The sequence below is a fragment of the Sciurus vulgaris genome, assembly GCF_902686455.1.
Source record: "Sciurus vulgaris genome assembly, chromosome: 12".
Taxonomy (NCBI): Eukaryota; Metazoa; Chordata; class Mammalia; order Rodentia; family Sciuridae; genus Sciurus; species Sciurus vulgaris.
Window position 1 is genome coordinate 20,227,400 of NC_136473.1, and position 18,848 is coordinate 20,246,247.

General features: G+C 38.0%; 1 long non-coding RNA gene across 1 annotated transcript; it reads right to left on the minus strand.

The window, feature by feature from the left end:
* Positions 1-13,437: 13,437 nt before the first annotated feature.
* LOC306641599 lies at positions 13,438-18,186 on the minus strand. The gene is made up of 4 exons (XR_013758208.1): positions 18,119-18,186; positions 15,798-15,856; positions 14,191-14,235; positions 13,438-13,617 (listed from the first exon to the last, which is right to left on the minus strand). It is a non-coding gene; the product is annotated as an uncharacterized lncRNA (long non-coding RNA).
* Between the last annotated feature and the right edge of the window lie 662 nt (positions 18,187-18,848).

Here is an 18,848-nt window from a genome sequence, read left to right on the forward strand (position 1 = left end):
TTTGAGGCCCCGCAATTTGTAACAGTGAAGGACTGACTGGAAATACCCAGTGACTGTTGGGAGTGGGGTCTCCTGAGAAAAAGTGGCTGGGGAAGTCTGAAAATACAGAAGTTAAAAATTGGTTACGATTTGTAAATGTGGTTGAATTCATCGCCTCTTCCTCTCTACAGCTGGGTCTGCAAGGGCTTACAGGCAGCAACAGGACTGTGGCAGCAATCTAACGACATACATTAGGCACATAAATTACTAAGGGAACTTCTGATAGATGGGTCATTTACTCAATGAGAAATTACTTATTAAGCATCCACTCTTCTAAGAACAAGAAAAAATGGTGACGAAAACAATTCCTCCTCTGGTAGATGGTGCATTCTAGTTGACAAAAAAGCAGATGATACAAAAATGAGTAGCTACCATGTGGAAGAATGTGTTTTGAGGGAAACTAAAAGGCGAAGGATAGAAAGTGATGGGTGTGGGAATCTTGTTGCTGTGTTGATGAGGGCGACTGAGGAAGAGCCATCTGATAATCGATTCTTGAGCCAGGCCGAAATGACATGAAAGATTAATTCATGTTGGATTTTTGGATGAGAATATTCCAGGCAGAAAGGACAGCGCCTTTGACGGCCCTGAGTTAGGAGAGCACTAAAGATATTGGAAAAGCAGCCAGGAAACTAGTATGACTGGAGCAGCCTGAGAGGAACAGATAGAAGATGAGATCAAAGAGAAAAAGGTGACCAGATTGTGTGTGGCCTTGCAAGCTCTATGTGGATGAGATTTGGAGGTGACATGGAAAGTCATTGGAAGGTTCTGAACAGAACCTTAAATGCTATGTAGAAAAAAAAAAAAAAAAAAGCAAGCAGTGAAATGGGGATCTTGTGGGAGGGAAAGTGGTTAAGGAACATCTCCTGGTGAAGTAATGAGAAGGGACAGTCATTCAGAGACTTGGAAAAGCATTCCTGAAGAAGAGTAAGAAAAGGTGCTCAGATAGGAACATGGAGGCAGACCAGTGTGGCTGAACACAGTAAAAGAGTAGGGCAGTGGTAGAGGACAAGGACAGAGAGGTGAGTAGGGACCAGATCAAGCATGGCCTTGTGGTCAGTGTTGAGGGCTTTGGGTTGTATTCTAATTGCAGTGGGAGATACTAGAAGGTTTTTTTCTTTCTTTTTTGTTGGGGGGGGGGTACCAGGTGTTAAACCTAGGGGCGCTTAACCACTGAGTCACATCCCCAAGCCTTTTAAAATTTTTTTAAATTTTGTGCTAGGGCCTCGCTAAAATGCTGGAGGCTGGCTTTAAACTTGTGATCCTCCTGCTTCATCTTCCCAGAGGCATATGTCATACTTATGGTATAAGGCATCATATTGTTTGGAAAACAATTGAATAAGGCAAGGGGAGAGAGAGAGAGAGAGAGAGAGAGAGAGAGAGAGAGAGAGAGAGAGAGAGAGAGAGAGAGAGAGAGAGATCGGTCTGTCCCTTAGTAGGTTGTGGCAAGAGTCCAGATGGAAAAGATTGTCGCTTTGATTAGTATGCTAACAGTGGGAATGGTAAGAGTTGGGATTCAGGACACAGTTTTCAAAATAGAATCAACAGCATTTGATGATGCGCCATGTTGGTGGTGGAGCTGGGGAAGCTGCAGAAGGGATTAGGAATTCAATGTAAACCAGAACATTTATAGTCATGGAAACTGGTTCCAGGCAAGTCAATAGAAAAGTCAGTAGGGACAAGCCATGCAGGGTTGTGTGGACCATGTCTAGGATTGTTTTCTCAGTCTAAGAATAAAGAGAATGTGTTAATAATATTTTAATTTGGCAGGTGAAGGGATTTAAGTTTTGGAAAAATCATTCTGGCTATCATTTGGGAAATTGATCAGATGAAGAAAGTAATAGACACTGGAAGATGTCCAGGCTAAAATGGGAAGGAGATTATATGGTTTTGACTAGGTTGGTAGCAGTAAAGAAATGTAAAGAAATAGATGGACCAGAGGGATATTTGCAAGGTGTTGGCAGGAAACTGTGATGACTGAACACAGGCAGAGTGCAGAAGAGGGAGAAAGAAGTCAAGACTGACTGTAAGAATCAAGCTGGTGTCATGATGGCTGACAGTGCTGGTATGGAGACGAGGAAGTCTGGAAGAGCACTAGCTGGGCAGGTGAACACCATGAAGTTTATTTCAAACAAGCTAAGTTTAGCAAGACTTTGAGACAGCCGAGCGAAGACTTCTCTGTAATAAAAAAATGAATATAACTATGACAACATGGATGAACCCCCAAATAATGCTGAGTGCAAAAAGCCAGATTACAGAAGTACATGTATATGAACATATTTATATAATATTCTTGAAAATTCAAACTATTGTGATCAAAAACACAGAGGAGGGGAGAAAGGAGGGAAAAGGGAAAGATAGACAAGTGGCACAGGAACATTCAGAAGTGATGAACATGTTCATTACTAGGATTTTGGTGGTGGCTTCAGTGAATGTAGCTATGTCAAAAAGGATCACACTGAACATGTTAAATATATGTAGTACTATATGTCATTTGTACCTCAATAAGACTGCAAAAAAAAAAAAAAAAACTTTACACCCTGCACTGCTATTCAATTAATGATTTAAAAAAATTTAAGTCTTGAAATCTAAACTAAATTTTAGTTATAATCTTATTTATTAATAAGAGAACATTTAAAAGTCTGTAATATTAATATTTTAAGCAAATATTGATAAATAGGGAAGGCTTTTTGCTTTAGATTTTTCTTAACATTTTGTTGTTGGAATCCTTGGTCTGAAATCAAGGCTTATTTATGTTAATAAGAGAGCAAAAGGGAGAAAATTTCAAAATTTTCAGGAAGAAATATGAAATGAGATAATGCTAATTTTCTAGACTCTCTGACCAATACCAGAGGCAGCAAAAAGTAATTGGATTTTGCAGATATCCAGGTACCATTACAGGTATCATAAGGTGATGAAATAATATAACTGTGCTATGACAATAGTTTTTTTTTTTTTTAACTTAACATACTAAAATTTAAAAAAAAGCAGGATTTAAGCAATGCTAAAGTTACTGTGCCCCCCCCCCCCCCCAATACTGGGGATAGGATCCAGGGCCTATGCATGCTAGGCAAGCACTCTGTATCTCCATCCTTTTGAAAAAAGTATATAATTGTTATAATTATATAATTATATAATTAATTTTCTGTATGTGTAGATGCATGACAATAGTAGTTAGATTGGTTAAAGTCAGACAATGTGCATGAGAATTTATTGCAATATTGCCCTGTTAAATATTTTAGAAACTCAAATTAAGATTTGGCAGCTTTAAATGGGCACAGAGTCACATTTAAATTCTGACCATAAACATTGCCCAGCTGGATATAAGTTCAATACAAATTATTTCCCTAGGGCATTTAGTTTACCAACAAGATCTTGTTAAATGGAAACATATGAATTATGGTTTGCACTACATTATTTATCTTTCTTAGAGATGAAGAAAAACTAGTGCAACAAAATTTCTGCACTTTAAAATAAAATTTGATTTCATTAAAAGAAGATATTAGCAGGTATTTTATTATGATTTTATGATATGATAGTTTTGGCTCTGCATATAATAATAGTAACTGCTGTTTACTATTATTCACTTTTTGTGAACATTAACTTTTATGCACTATGATTTTTTTTCATTTGTACAGTGAATCTTTTCTTGGTTCACAACGCTTCATTTCTTAATTTACAGATAGAAATAAACAGCTTTTAAGTGTACAAGTTGATGAAGTTTTCTTGATGGTATTTTTAATATTGATAAAGTGCATTGTATCATTTTTTTTCTGTTATGATAAGCAGTTTCATGTGCGTGCCTACCCTATGAAATCTTTGCCTATTCCAAGATCATCAGGATTTTCTTCTATCTTTTCTTATAATTTTAGTTGTAGTTTTCATTTTTGCATGTGACCAGTTAATTTTTACAAGTGGTATCAGGTAGGAGTTGAGATTCAATCTATTTCCATGCATTTATCTTGTTCTCTAAACAACATTTGATGAAAAAATTTTCTGGTTTAGCAGTGCCCTCTAATTTGGGTAGGTGAATTGCCTAATTCTGGGGTTCAGTGACAGCCCACTTGGCTCACATTCTAACCTACTTCCCCTAGTTTGTTTTTTGTATTTTATGAAGCTGATCCTTTGGTTTCCAATAATCATTTGTCTCTAATTCAATGTGTTCAGAACTCAGGTGGGAAAAAGGGGTGATATAAGTCCCTTCCAACAAAGAGGTCCAGGTTCAAAGCCAGAGGCTGAGTTGTTTCAGGTCCAGGATCCATGAATGTTTCTGTTGCCTTCTTCCCCAGTAAGTAACCACTTACATGGGGGCGATAACTAGGTAGTGTTTGGTTGAAGAATTTTTTTCTCCTCATCTTCTTTTAACTGGACAGTATCCTTGACTCCTATTAAATGATTTTTTTAAAAGATAAAAATATGATCCACATACAAATATAAAATCAACACTTGCCAAGGATTTTAATTCATTAATTAATGAGGGAACTTGTAAGATGTCACAACTGTTTCAAAGAAGCATATGTTTATATGTAATGAAGGAATGCAGAAATTAATTTATAAATAAATAAAAGACTAGCCTCTCCCCAAGGCAAGTCAATTACATTTCACTAGACAGGAGTAATTTGCATTTTTGTGGGCTAGAATCATTTGTATTGTTACCAGTTTCCTACAGTTTACAGAGTTGCAAAACAGCTCAAAGACAATGAAAGATGAAGATAACCAGATGTTTCAACTAGACAGAACACTAATGTTTTCTGCTCACTTCAGAAATTTTCTGACACTTCTAATCCTCACCCTGTTTTACCTGGGTATCTCCATCACCAGCATCTAACCAGCTTCTGTTACCTGATTTTATCTAATTGTCTTCTTGATCTTTGCACTTGGTATTGAACAGGTACTTCAACTTAAGTATATGAATACAAAGAACTTCTAATTTTCCCTTAAACTAATTTACCTCCTGTTTTCTTCTTGTCTTAGAAATTGATTTCTCAATATAAAACCCAGGAGCTATCACTGATTCTTTTATTTCTTCCTCCTCATCTAATGCATTAGCATATCTGCTCCCTAAATATGTACCCTTCTCTTAGCCTCATCTTTTATACCAAGCCACATAGACTATTCCTCATGGTCACTTTAATATCATCTCAATTGGCCTTGATGCTTACCCCATCACCCTCAATCTGTTTTTCACCCAGCAGTCAGAAGTATTCTTTAAACAAAACCAAGTAACATTTACAAATGCTCACTGTAAACCAGGCATCATTCCAAGTGTTCCATAATAAAGCACTTTAAACAGCCCCCTGCTGTGCCATTGTTGCTACCTTTGCTTTATAAATGATGAAACTGACATATGTAGATATTAAATAACATGCCTTCATTCACACATTTAATAAATGGTAGAAATGGTGTTTGAATCTAGGTAGTCCAGAGCTTGGACTATTAACCACTGTATGTCCAGCTTCTCTGAACATGTAAGATTTGTCTTACTTGCTTACATGAAATCTGAACTTGTCCTTATACTTAGGTTAACATTTGAGCTCCATGCCACAACTTCCAAGTCTCTACAAGATCTGAGGCCAAGCCCATCTTCCCAACTTCATCCCATAGCTGTCTTTCCCACAGCAAACCAAGTTCAAGCCATACTGGTATTTTTCCCACTGTTCCTAAGTATGGAGAGGCTCTTAATTCCTTGGAATGCAGATCTCCTGGTGTTTTCCTTACTGATTGATGTCTCTCATTCTTTCAGTCTCAGCTTAAAGATGACCTCTGGCCCCTGCAAGGTGATCTCCATAAAGTCAAGGAGGTATAGCTGTAAGTAGTGGGTGAAGGGGGTCTGGGAGGCTCGGGGGGGTCTTCATTTCCTCAAACACATCATCCTAAATCGATGTATTCTAAGAAATGTAGTGTGAACTATCCTATTTCAACCCCCATGATCAGACTGTGAAACCTAAGGAGGAGAGCGGGAGATGACTCTTTTTATGTTCTTCCCCCACCCCCAGCTATAAAATCAGGTCAATCACAATGGCTTCCTGCCCTAATCATGGGTTGTTGTGTTGATAACATATTCAAGATGGCTTTCAAAGCTGGAAACAGGAACAGACGTTAGTAACTGCAGGCTAATGTGGACTTCACACTATGGTGGTGTCATCACTTGTGAATCATGCCAAGGACCAGGCAGTGAGCTCAACAAGCTCAGGAAAGAACTTGGTAAGCTTTTCATTTTCCTGCTCTGGAGACCTCCATCGCTGCATGAGCATTGATTTAGTAACACTATGTTTACTTTACTATTTCAGTAAATGTAGCAAGGAATACACTTTATTTTTCCGTGGTACTGGGGATTAAGCCCAGGGCTTCACACTGTAGATACTCTACCACTGGCCCTAAGAAATACACGTTAAATGAGAAACTTCTCCCTTGTTCACTTGAGTCCAGATTTTCCGACTACCAATTATCCTTCACTTTTTCTCATCCTTTCATTCTTCTCTCCTTCCTTCCATGCACTCTCGCTTTCTTCCTTCTCATTTCAGCCAAGATTGAAGAAGGACTCTGGTCAAAGTGAAAACCTCTGTATGAACAGATGAATTTCAGGCATAGTGAATCAGGAGGACAGTATTCTCCCTCTTAACCATTAATGATATAACGATTCCTGGTATAGTCAATTGATCAAGCAGAGTTGTTAAGACTCCACAAAAGCTACATCAACTACTTCTACTTTTCTTGATTTTGTTCAGTTTTATATCCTATGACCTCAGGTAAAAAGACAATATAATTCATAACTGAAAATTTAAATTTGGAACGAGAGTCATATAAAATATTTCTTTCCTTTTTCATTATCATCTATTCTCTATCAGTGTCAAAAACTAAATTGTCTTACCTGGAGCCATGCTTCCAATTTGTCAGTGAGATGGTATTTGGTGAAATCATCATTTCTGTTAAAAGAAATTATTGCAGCTCCCATCCCTATTTCTGATACTGTTATTTTTATTATTATTTTAAAGGGAATCTTACTTAGTCCCCCCCCCCCAGACTCTTTTCATTGTGATATGATTCTCTCTTGTGAAATGAAACCCAGGAAACCCTTATGGGCAGGGTCGCAAAGTATGTGTCCCCTCCCTCTTCCTGGTTTGTAGGATCTCCTCCAGTTTTAAAGCTGTCAGTATCTTGTTGTCGTCATTCTGAGCACACAGGAGACCCGTTTGACTACTTCCCATGTCACGCTGGGGCTCAGGGATTGTGAGCAGCATTTCCCAGTCCGGTCTGCAGTTCTCTTTATCCTCCTGGATGCTGCTTCCCTCAAGGGCAACCAGATGAGAATCAGGGCACGTGTCCACCTGACTCAGAAGCCTCATCCCCAGAGGCTGGGCAAGCCCTTTTCTGTTCCTCTTCTCACAGACTCTTTCCTCATGGCCCCAAGTTTTATCTTATCAGAGCCTGAAAGTGTAGGTGGGAGAACCGAATTCTGCTCAATTGCACATTATTTCAAATCTTTGTAAATACTTTGTGCTAGTATGACTCACCTCCAACATTCATTCTTTTCCTCTCTGACACAGAATCTTGGGTAATGTGTCCAGTGAGAGGGTCTAATTCCAGGCCCCATTGCAGTTACTTATGGCCATGGGAATAAATTTTGGCTCATGAGAAGTAAGTGAAAAATTATTTGAAACTTTAAAGAAGTGCTTTTAAGATATGTCTTTCTTCACATCCTCCTTCCTATTGCATGGACTGTAAACCCTGCTACTGCCCTCTTGGACTATGAGATGACCTTGAGTTTAGGAGCTCCATGATAAGAACACCAGGGCAATGAAGCTAGAGATGCCTGTGTTTTTGAGAGCTGTGAAGTACCCTCATTAGCCCTGGACTGCCTACTCTAGACTCCTTGTGTGAGTCAGTCCCTAATTTTAAGATCTCTGTCATACACAAATATGCTTCCTATCTAATATATTCAGGGGTCCTTGTTCTTTTAAAAAATTTTTTTTGTAGTTGTGTATGGACAGAATGCCTTTATTTTATTTGTTTATTTTTATGTGGTGCTGAGGCTCGAACCCAGTGCCTCACACATGCCAGGCCAGTGCTCTGCCACTGAACCCCAGCCCCAGCTTGGGATCTTTGTTCTTGAAGCTCAAGAAAACAAGAACTCTCTATTTTCTGGTTCTTCTTGAAAAAAATAATACATATATTTACAGATAATTTCTAGCCGACACACCTGGATCTTGGCTTCTTAAACTTACAAGCCAAGGACACCAACCCTTGGGTCTCTAGGTTCTGAGTTCTCTGCCCTCAACTCCCTAATGCTTATGCTGGCTGACTGTGCTGAGGAGTTGGTTAGGTCAGGAAAGAATCTTTAGATACTGTTATGGGGTGCAACTTAAGAACAGACCAATCACCACTGAGAAGTTCAAAATTGAGAGAAGACTCAAATTAAGCCAGCCAACTTACTGTCTCACACAATGCCCCAAAAAATGGCTATTGGGAGAATAGCCCCGACCACAGGGTTGTAGGGGTTCTTATACCAAAAAATCACATCAATCATAAGTGTCTGTTGCTATGATTCGAAATTACAAACTAACATCATGAGATCATCAACAGAGGGGGAAGTGGGTCAAAGTGACCCTTACCTAGGTACAAACCAAAGAATGGTTACTAACATCCACACAATTACTGTTTACATGGTACATTGGTTAAGAGCAATAGAGATCAAAAGAGAACAATTTTTTATTACATAAGAATTGTTATTCTGTATTGTTAAACATGTCATGCTAAGTAACTGAGGATGGGTACAGAGGTGGGGTGTTCCCATGGGAGAAGCTTATTTCCTACATAATATGGAGTCTCAGAGCAAAATGGAGTCTGTTTAGTCAATTTCTTCATAGTCTGGCCTGTAACATTCTCCTGGAGCCAGATCTGTCAGCCCATCACATTCCCCACTGGTTTTTTGTACATAATCAAATCATTGATTCATTAGTATAGAGGTGATTGTAGTGAGTGTGCAACACTATTAGTTTAACAGATTGGATTTTATCTCTAACATATTTAGTTAAAGAGTTTATCATGCATGGCCTGATTAAAAGCCCCAACATAAGTAGGATGAGAGGTCTTGCCATCACGGTTATTAGTTAACCAGGGGGACCAAGAAAACAGATTTTGGTACCAATTTTCCTCGGTTTTTAGCTTTTTCTCACTTTTTGAGCCTTTTTAAAATCAAAGATAAGCTATCATGAATGACAACTGAGTGGTTAGTATAGAAACAATAGTTCTCCTCTAAGGCATATATAATTTTCCTTATTTTAAAAACAGCAAATTTAACCCTCTTTTGTTTTGTAAAACTACCTCAGCAGGTGAATCAAGGGAATTTTTAAGTGACTTACAGAGTTTTTTTTTTTTTTCTTTTTCTGTTTGTCTACTTAAGGTTTTGAAATTTTAGTTTCCTGTTACGTGGAGTTGGCTATGTTTATTCCCATTAGGAGGGGAACTAAGACAGGGGTCACTCGTTTAGATATTAGCCCCATATATTTCTTTTTTCTCCCCATCATACTAGTACAGCTGGGGAAAGATGTAAACAGTAACACAGAATTCATCCCATTTGGTAATCTTGAAAAGTTGAAGGGCCAAGCATGGAGTTATTCCTGACATAGTTCAAGCAAGAGAAAAAACATGATTAAAAATTTTTCAGTCTTATCTTTAGATGATGGTTGGGGTCTCTGAGGACTGTCCATTTTTCTGTTGTCTTAACTCAGATGTGATGAGTCCATGTGTGAGTAAGGTCCCTTCCATTTCAGCCGGGCATTAGTCCTTTTTGGAACTGTTTGACATAGACATAGTCTTTTGACTGAAATGGGTGTTGGAAATCAGTGGTCTCTTGGGGCTGGTTCTCTCATAAGTTGAACCTGTTGGAGAGACTTAACAACAGGTCAGAACAGGAGCAGGTTCTTGGTAAGGGTGGAGGAAGGGCTCTGGAGCATTAACATTTTAATCTCTTAGAAGTCATTTGCCTCCAACTTTCTGGACCCAAACTGGTCCTTATTTTTGTGATTTAACCCAATTTACCTATCTATATTGACTGTCTTTTAAAATTGTTATTATTACCCCTCTAAATTTAGGGACTTTTTACTGCTGTAAGGAAAAAGGGTGAAGACTGCTCTTGCTGCTTCAAGCTGAGAGGGGACAATGTGGGGTGGAGTAAGCAGTAAAAAGTTCCTTTTTAGAAATTTGATCTTTCTAGGGGCAAAAGTCTTGTTCTATGAAAGAAATAAAAAAACATGAGTACAAAATAAATAGCATCTGGAACATGTCAATGAATATCATGAAGCTGATAGAAATTAATAATCTCTTATCAGGAGGTAGAAGGAAAGAATCTCTAGATACTGTTACAGGGTGCAACTTAAGAACAGACTGATCACCACTGAGAATTTCAAATTTGAGAGTCTTTATTAAGCCAGCCAACTTACTGTCTCACACAATGCCCCAAAAAATGGCTATTGGGAGAATAGTCCCGATCACAGGGTTGTAGGGGTTCTTATACCAAAAAATCACATCAATCATAAGTGTCTGTTGCTATGATTTGGAAATTACAAACTAACATCATGAGATCATCAACAGAGGGGGAAGTGGGTCAAAATGACCCTTACCTAGGTACAAACCAAAGAATGGTTACTAACATTCACATGATTACTGTTTACATGGTACATTGGTTAAGAGCAATAGAGATCAAAAGAGAGCAATTTTTCATTACATAAGAATTGTCATTCTGTATTGTTAAACATGTCATGCTAAGTAACTGAGGATGGGTACAGAGGTGGGGTGTTCCCATGGGAGAAGCTTATTTCCTACATAATATGGAGTCTCAGAGCAAAATGGAGTCTGTTTAGTCAATTTCTTCATAGTCTGGCCTGTAACATTCTCCTGGAGCCAGATCTGTCAGCCCATCACAATATAAGGAAGCGCATATGGAGGTGGAAAGATCTGGTTAATTCTGGTGACTTCTAGAAGGTACTTTTGCCAGAAGCTCCACACTGTGGTTAGAGTTGCCTGTTTACACAGACTAATCTGCCCATATCACCTTCTTACAAAATTAGGATATGCATGGATTCATCTGTGTTGACAGATCTTTTGGTTTAGGCATGTTCCAATGGGACCTTAAAAAGAAATCATTATTTCAGCTTTTTGATTACAAGTAATCTATTACACAGGTATCTTCACTCTATTCCTGGACTTAATATCTTTAAGATTTCCCTCCTGGGAGTGGAGGTTGAAGATGGTGTGCAGAGGGAGAATTGAGAGTGAGTTAGTTTATGGTTTAAAAAAATGGGTGTGAACAAGAGAGGATTGTGGGGCAGAGGGAGTACGTAGTACTTGAAAACAGAGGTACAGATCTCCTTCCTTACTCATTTCACAGACATCAGTCTACACAGCTTTGACTTAGTCTGTGAGAATTATATGCTGAGGGGACAACAGACTTTTAATTTTTCCTGATAATAGTTGTAGTCAGTTACTTCTGATTAATATTATACTGATTTGTTTAATAATGGGATTGTACTGGATTGAATGGTGTCTTAGTCTGTTCAGGATGCTAGGAAAAAATACCATGGACTGAGTGTCTTATATAGACATTTATTTCTCATAGTTCTGGATACTGGGAAGTCCAAGATAAAAGTGCCAGTAGATTCAGTTCTTGGCAAGAACCCTCATTACAGCTTGTAGAAGGCCACTTTCTCAGCATATCCTCACGTGGCAGAGAGAAGTTCTGATGTCTCTTTCTCTTCTTTTAAGGGAACTAATCCCATCATGGATTCCACCCTCTTGAGTTTATCTAAGCCTAATTACCTCCCAAAGGTCCTACCTCCTAACACTATCACCCTGAGAATTAAGGTTTCAACAAATGGATTTGGGGAGGACACATCAACATTAAATACATCACAAATAATGTCCTCCCTAGCCCCAGGTTCATGTCTACCCAGAATCTCAGAATGTAACCTTATTTGGAAATAGGACCTTTATGGATATAATCAAGTTAAGATGAGATCATGGTGGATTCGGGTGAGCCCTCATCCAGTGACTGGTATTCTTCTAGGAAAAACGGAGAACTAGAAATACAGAACTATCTATGAAATTGTTTTTGTCCTCAAGGTTAGTTAAAACATTAGAGAATAATTACAGAAAGAACACAATATTAGAATTTGAATAATAAATACTTTCTTATATATAATTAAATTGATTAGAATATAGGCTTATATGCTATGACAACAAACCAAAATATCAAGAACATTGTACATTTTGGTCTATGTCAACATCACGTCTGGTCTGGTGGCCCTGCTATATGAGGCTGTTACACATCCAGAATCCCTTTAGTTTGTCGTTCTGTTGTGTTATCTTTTCCTAGAGGTCCACAGGAAATCTTTAGTAGAGTCCTGTATTACTGTCCTAAGCATTTTGGAGTCAGAATGTGTTTCTTTTGAATGTGGCCTTGTGCTGGGACCAACCATGAAGCAAGAAAAAGAAGTTCCTGCTTAGGGAAGTTAGTGGAGTCTTTATGTGCGTGGTCGGTTAATTTGTTTTCCATCACTGTGACGAAATATCTGAGATAACTTAATAATGGAAAAGGTTTATTTTGATTCATGGTTTCAGAGTTGAAGTCCATGGTTGATGTCCTGGATGCTTTGGTGCCATTGGTAGTGCAGTAAATCATGGTGGGATCATGTGGTAGAATCAGCTGCTCAGTTCACTATGGCTAGGATACAAAGAGGGAGGGGGAGAGAGGAACAGGAGAGAGCATCAGGGTCCCAGGATCTTCCTCAAGGGCACACCATCAGGGACCTAACCTCAACCCACCAGGCCCTACCTCTTAAATGTTCCACATGGCAAAGTCACAAGTCTCACTTGTTTGGCTTATTATCCACTGCATTTATATGTTTATATACGTGCCAGAGAATTTTGGTTTTATATCTTCAAAATCAGTGTTTTCTCTTTTGTGGTGAATGACCTTAATGATTATAGATAAGCAACAACAACAAAAAAAAGTCCTCTTAAAAACTGTCATTCTTGTCAAATTTTTTCTTCTCATGTGGGTAAAAAATTGATAGTATAGTCTCCTGATTTTTATCTAAGCAGAAGTTTAAATCATTTATCACCATAACATTCTGTTGAAATAATTTTTTTTGGAAACTGAAAAGGAAGTCATTAGAGATAAGGTTTAGCCCATATTAGAGTGTTACATTGTTATTTGCTTTTTTAATACATGGTTACCTTGATGATTAGCTCAGATGATGTATATAAAGCACGTAATAGTTATTTGAATTGTTGGTAAATAGTGTCCTCCTCAACATACATTTTTTTCCAGAAGGAATGTCCATTTATTAACAAAATAAAATTTCCTATCCTTATTACCCTTTGTCCCCCAGCATCCCCTGGGAATCCTTGGTTTCTCTTGCTCAGTGATCATGAAGATTTAGAGACTGAAGTGGACAAGAAGCGATGAAGTGTAGGGTTTTGCAGCTCCTTCGGAAGTGACATGTGTCACTACAGACAAGTAAGCATGGGTTCTGTGGAGCTGACTTTGGTACAGGTTAGAGCCAGTTAATTTTGACCAACCTGTAACATAGAGGTTTAAACTTTTAAAATATTTTTTGTAGGGTTTTGTTCAAACATTTGCAGAGGCAATAAATGATTTCCAACAAATATAAATCTATTTCCTTTTTGAAAAAACTTAAGTTGGCAAACAAAAATTGTGTTTATGGTGTACAACATGATGTCAAATTGCTAATTACAACATGTTGCTAAATTAAGCTAACATATGCATTACCTCATACTTTTTATTGTTGGAACACTACAAACTATTCTCCTAGTCGATTTCCAAGTACACAATGCATTGTTATCAACTATAGTCACCATGTTGTACAATAGGTCTCTGGAACATATTCCTTCTGACTGACATTTTGGATCCTTATACCAGCATTCCTCAAAATCATCCACCTCCTTTATATTTTTCACTGTCACTCAGTGGTGCCTGGGCCAAGTAAGTCTTCCTGTCTTTTTTGCCAAGGAGCCACCTATGTTATCACTCATTTCATTGCTGCTTTGGGTTATTGTTTACCTGTGTTAGTTTTTGTCACTGTAATAAAATACCAGAGAAAAACAATTCAAAAGGAGGAAAGATTTACTTACAATTTTAGAGGTTTCTGTATGAGTGTGGCTCCATTGTTTCTGGGCCTGAGACAAGGAAGAACATCATGGTGGAAGGTTGTGACAAAGAAAGCTGGTCAACTTGTGGTGTCCAGGAAGCTCTGAATCCACTGATGAAGCCAGAGCCCTCATGATCCAATCACTTCTCAAAGCCCCATCTCTGAACACTGCAGCATTGGGGACCAAGCCCTCAACCCATGAAACTCTGGAGAACACTTCATATCTATGTCATAACAGTCTGCATTCTGAAGTGACCTTCCTCATCGTTAAGTTCATTGTATTGTGGAGGTGATGGGGGCAGGTCTTAGTTTAGTGGCTGTGTAGCAGCCCTTCCTGCTTCTGTCTATTGGAGCTACCCCAAATCTTTCACATTGTTTTATAGTCAGTTAGAACCATAGCTCTATAGTTGACTTCTTTTTCAGGAAAAGTAGTTAGCACTCAGTGGAGAGGAACACAAAACTCACATGATGAATATGAGGACACCCCTGGACATTTTACATGGTATATGTTTTTTTATTTTTAAAATTTATTTATTTATTTTTTATTTTTACTGTCTGCATTTTGATTCCTTGTACACAAATGGGGTACATCATTTTGTTTCTATGGTTGTGCATGATGTAGATTCACACCATTGGTGTAATCATACATGTACATAGGGTAATGATGTCTGTCTCCTTCCACCATCTTTCATACCCGCTCCCTCTCATTTCCCTCTATGTAATCTAAAGTTCCTCCATTCTTCTCTCACCCCCACTCTCCCCCCCATTATATATCATCATCCACTTATTAGGGAAAACATTTGGCTTTTGGTTTTTTGGGATTGGCTTGTTTCACTTAGCATGAAATTCTACAATTCCATTCCTTTATCTGCAGATGCCATAATATTATTCTTCTTTATGACTGAATAATATTCCACTGTGTATATATACCACAGTTTCCTTCCATTCATCTGTTGAAGGACATCTACTTTGCAAAACTTTATACCAAAAATACAAAGAACCCAATCATTTAAATGGGCCAAGAAACTGGACAGACACTTTACAGAAGAAGATATACAGGCAATTAATAAGTATAAGAAAAAGTGTTCAACATCTCTAGTAATTAGAGAAATAAAAATTAAAACAACTCTAAGATTTTATCTCACTCCAATTAGAATGGCGATTATCAAGAACACAAACAATGATAGATGTTGGTGTAAATGTGGGGGAAAAGGCACACTTTTACATGGTATATTGACAAAAACTTTTTACATAGTCTTAAAATTCTGACATATACTAATTATAACTTTAAACAAAAATAAATGTGTACTGACAGGGACTAAGAACTAAAATGTTGGATAGAAGTTAATTCTTCATATTAAATGTATCACAAAATCTGTAGCTAATGGATAACTGGGGTTTTCAGGGCTAATAAATAGCACTCCCCCGTTCCCCTCTTGGATTCTAAGCAACTAAAGGATAGGAGTAAGAATCAGACAGATGGAGATTAAAAAAAAAATAGGAACTCTGTAATTGAAGTCTGAATTGTAGAATTTGGCTTGACCAGGGGCAGATCTAGTTTTCTGATATTCCTCTGAGAATTGAACTTACCTGAGACAGAGCTGAGGAGTTGCTTGTAGTTTCCCATCTTGGTTGCACATTTGTATCATCTGGGAATTGTTTTGAAAACAGCAGGTACTCAGACCTCCACCTCCAAAACAGTTGAGTCATAATCTCAAGCATGGAGGAGTTTGGGTATCTGTATTTTTAAAAAGCCCCCCAAATGATTCTCAGGGAGCACTGAGAAGCTCTGAGGGTGAGGACCACGGAGCCCGATTGCTGTAAAGTCCTGCTTCCGCAGGATGCTGCACAGAAGAAGGGACATGGGGAAGCAGATAGGGGATGAGCTATACTTCCCTGTGAGATGAGTGAAAAAAAATGAATGTGTGGTTTGATATCTACTTTTGATTTCACAAAATTTCCTGGCTTTTATTTCATTAAAAATGACATTTGCCCTGGGCTTTCTTTCCTCTCTTTCTGGAACCCTAATTGCAGGTATGCTAAACATTTTTACTGTGTTCAATGTGTCTCTTATGACCTTTTCTGTAGTTTTAAATCTTTTTTTTTTCTATCTGTGCCTTAGTCCTCTAACATGTATATGATAACCCAGTAACTGTAATTTCCCATTGCTCTGTTTATTCTGTTAATTATTTTGACAAAATTACTTGCCTTTCTTGTGCGATGTCTGGCAATTTTTGATTGAATGATAGACATTGCAAATAAAAGCTGCAGAGATCTTTTGAGTGTCTAGATGATGTCATATTCTTTGCATTCTAACTTATTTCTAATTTGCTCTACTCCTAGGCTCCTTTATGGGTCTTGGGAGTTCACTGAAAATACTGAACTGTTCCCTCACATCTCTGGTTTTCTGGTTTTCTGGATTCTGAACTCTAATCAGTCTCCCATCTTGGTAAAGATGCCAGTTTCTCAGCCTCTTCCTTGCAGTTTGTAAATCAGCAAAATCCCTTAAGGGATTTATGAATTAAAAATGAGCAGAGCTTGTGTCCTATTAGGTGGGTTACTTTCTGGAGAAGAGACTAAGTGAAAAAACAAAGTCACACACACAATCACAAATGCACACACTGCTGACCACTGGTGGCCACACAGATAAGCACTTGAGAGAAGATATGATCCCATTTTCCTCCTCTACAGGATATGATTCACCAAGGTAGCATTTTCTGCACAATTATATTCTTTCCTGTGGTTAATTCAATTCTGTGGATAGACTTTGGGGACTATAGGACAAATGGCACGTTATTTTGAGATATGATTGTGTGTGGAATTCAATAACCATGGAGTTTTTATATCACAGTTGATTACTTTTGGTTTTGAGGCATCTATTAAATTTTGATGCTAAAGCCTAAAGTAGTCTAAGATGTTTGTACATGCAAATAAGTGAAGAGTGTAAAGCTTCATGTTGGTGCATAAGTAGAATGTTTCAGGACTTAAGATTTTCTTAAAGATTCTGAAATGGAAAGTTATGTTACTAAAAATGGATATTTTAAACTCAACTTTTGTAGCTTTTCACAGTGCTGAAACTGGGATGGAGAACAAAGAACAGTTATGTGGAGATATATTTGTTGTTCCTAGTATGTACAAGAGGAGATGAAGTCCTATCTGGGGATGCTCTAGACCTTCAACTGGAGTTTGCAAAGGGCAAGAAAAATTCACTAAGAGGCTAAGTGGCCAGTATGCAGTTATTGCTGGTTTGCAGCAAAATCTCACAGAACATCAAATATTGATTAAATAGCAATAAGCAAAAGAAAATATATGGGGCTGGGGAGATAGCTCAGTTGGTAGAGTGCTTGCCTTGCAAGCACAAGGCCCTGGGTTCAATCCCTAGCACCGCAAAAAAAAAAAAAAAAAAAAAAAAAAAAAAAATGTATGAGCAAACAAACCTTTGATGTTGGGAAAGTGACTATCTTTCCACAGCTTGCAGGAGTATATTTAGAGTTATTTTGAAACTTGTCTTCAGGGACTCCAGGATCAGCTCAGAAATCATCTCTAGTAGTTGTATTCTGTGGAAAGTTGATGCAAAAGTGGAGAAATCTCACTAGACTGTGGCCTTTGTGAAATTGACAAATTTTGCAGTTTCCAAAAGAGAACATCAGTGTGTAAAACATGGTTTATATTCCTATAGGTTTTTTCTTTTTTCCTCAAATGCCTGTATGTTTCACACACCTGGATAGGATTACTCAGGTAAACTATTATAATTTTGTCAATCATAATTAGTGATTTAAAAATATGTCTGTAAGGCAATGGGCTGCATTTCCTAAAGTTGTTGAAGTAATTATGACTCTTAAGTTCAGTTTTGCCTGGATTTAAAAAAAAAGTTAATGAAGCCAAACATGGTAGCACGTGACTGTAATCACTCTGACTTGGGAGGCTGAAGCAGAAGATTGCCATTTTGAGGCCAGCCTGAGCAACTTATTCAGACTCTGTCTCAATAAAAAGAAAAAAAATAAATAAAAATGGCTGAGGATGTAGCTAAATGGTAGAGCTTTTGTGTAACATGCGTGAGGCCCTGGATTCAATACCCAGTGTGCCCCCCAATGAAAATTTGCCCCCCAAATTCATATAAAATATTTCAACTTAGTTTGTATATATAATGAGCCTCCGAGGGGATTCTGTTTTTCCCTCTGCCTTCAAGGCCTACTGCCAATGGCCCTGCCTTTCTTCACCCCTCCCCACCATTAGTTTCTAGAAAAGAGACGATTCAGGGTATAAAACTGCAAATGTGAAGGACAAGTGCATTTTGATTAGAGATGAGAAGGTTAATAGAGTTTTCCATCACTATATCTAAGTTGATGAGAATTTTTAATAAGACACGTAATGGACAGGTTATCAATTGAAGGTGAAAGTGTGGGAATATGAGTCTAGACCAGTTGATGCCTGGAGTCTGCTATGATTCTTTTTTTTTCCTGTTTATCAACAAAGACCCTGGGTGTTACCGGACCTGACAAATCCTCTTTGGGGGATTAGGACAGGTGTTATCATTTCAACTTGGGACCTCATTAGGTTAAGGTGTCCAGTGGGCTGTGTCAGCACATTTTGGAATGCCTGAACTTGGATGTACATTTAGTTTGAATCAGCATACATTCA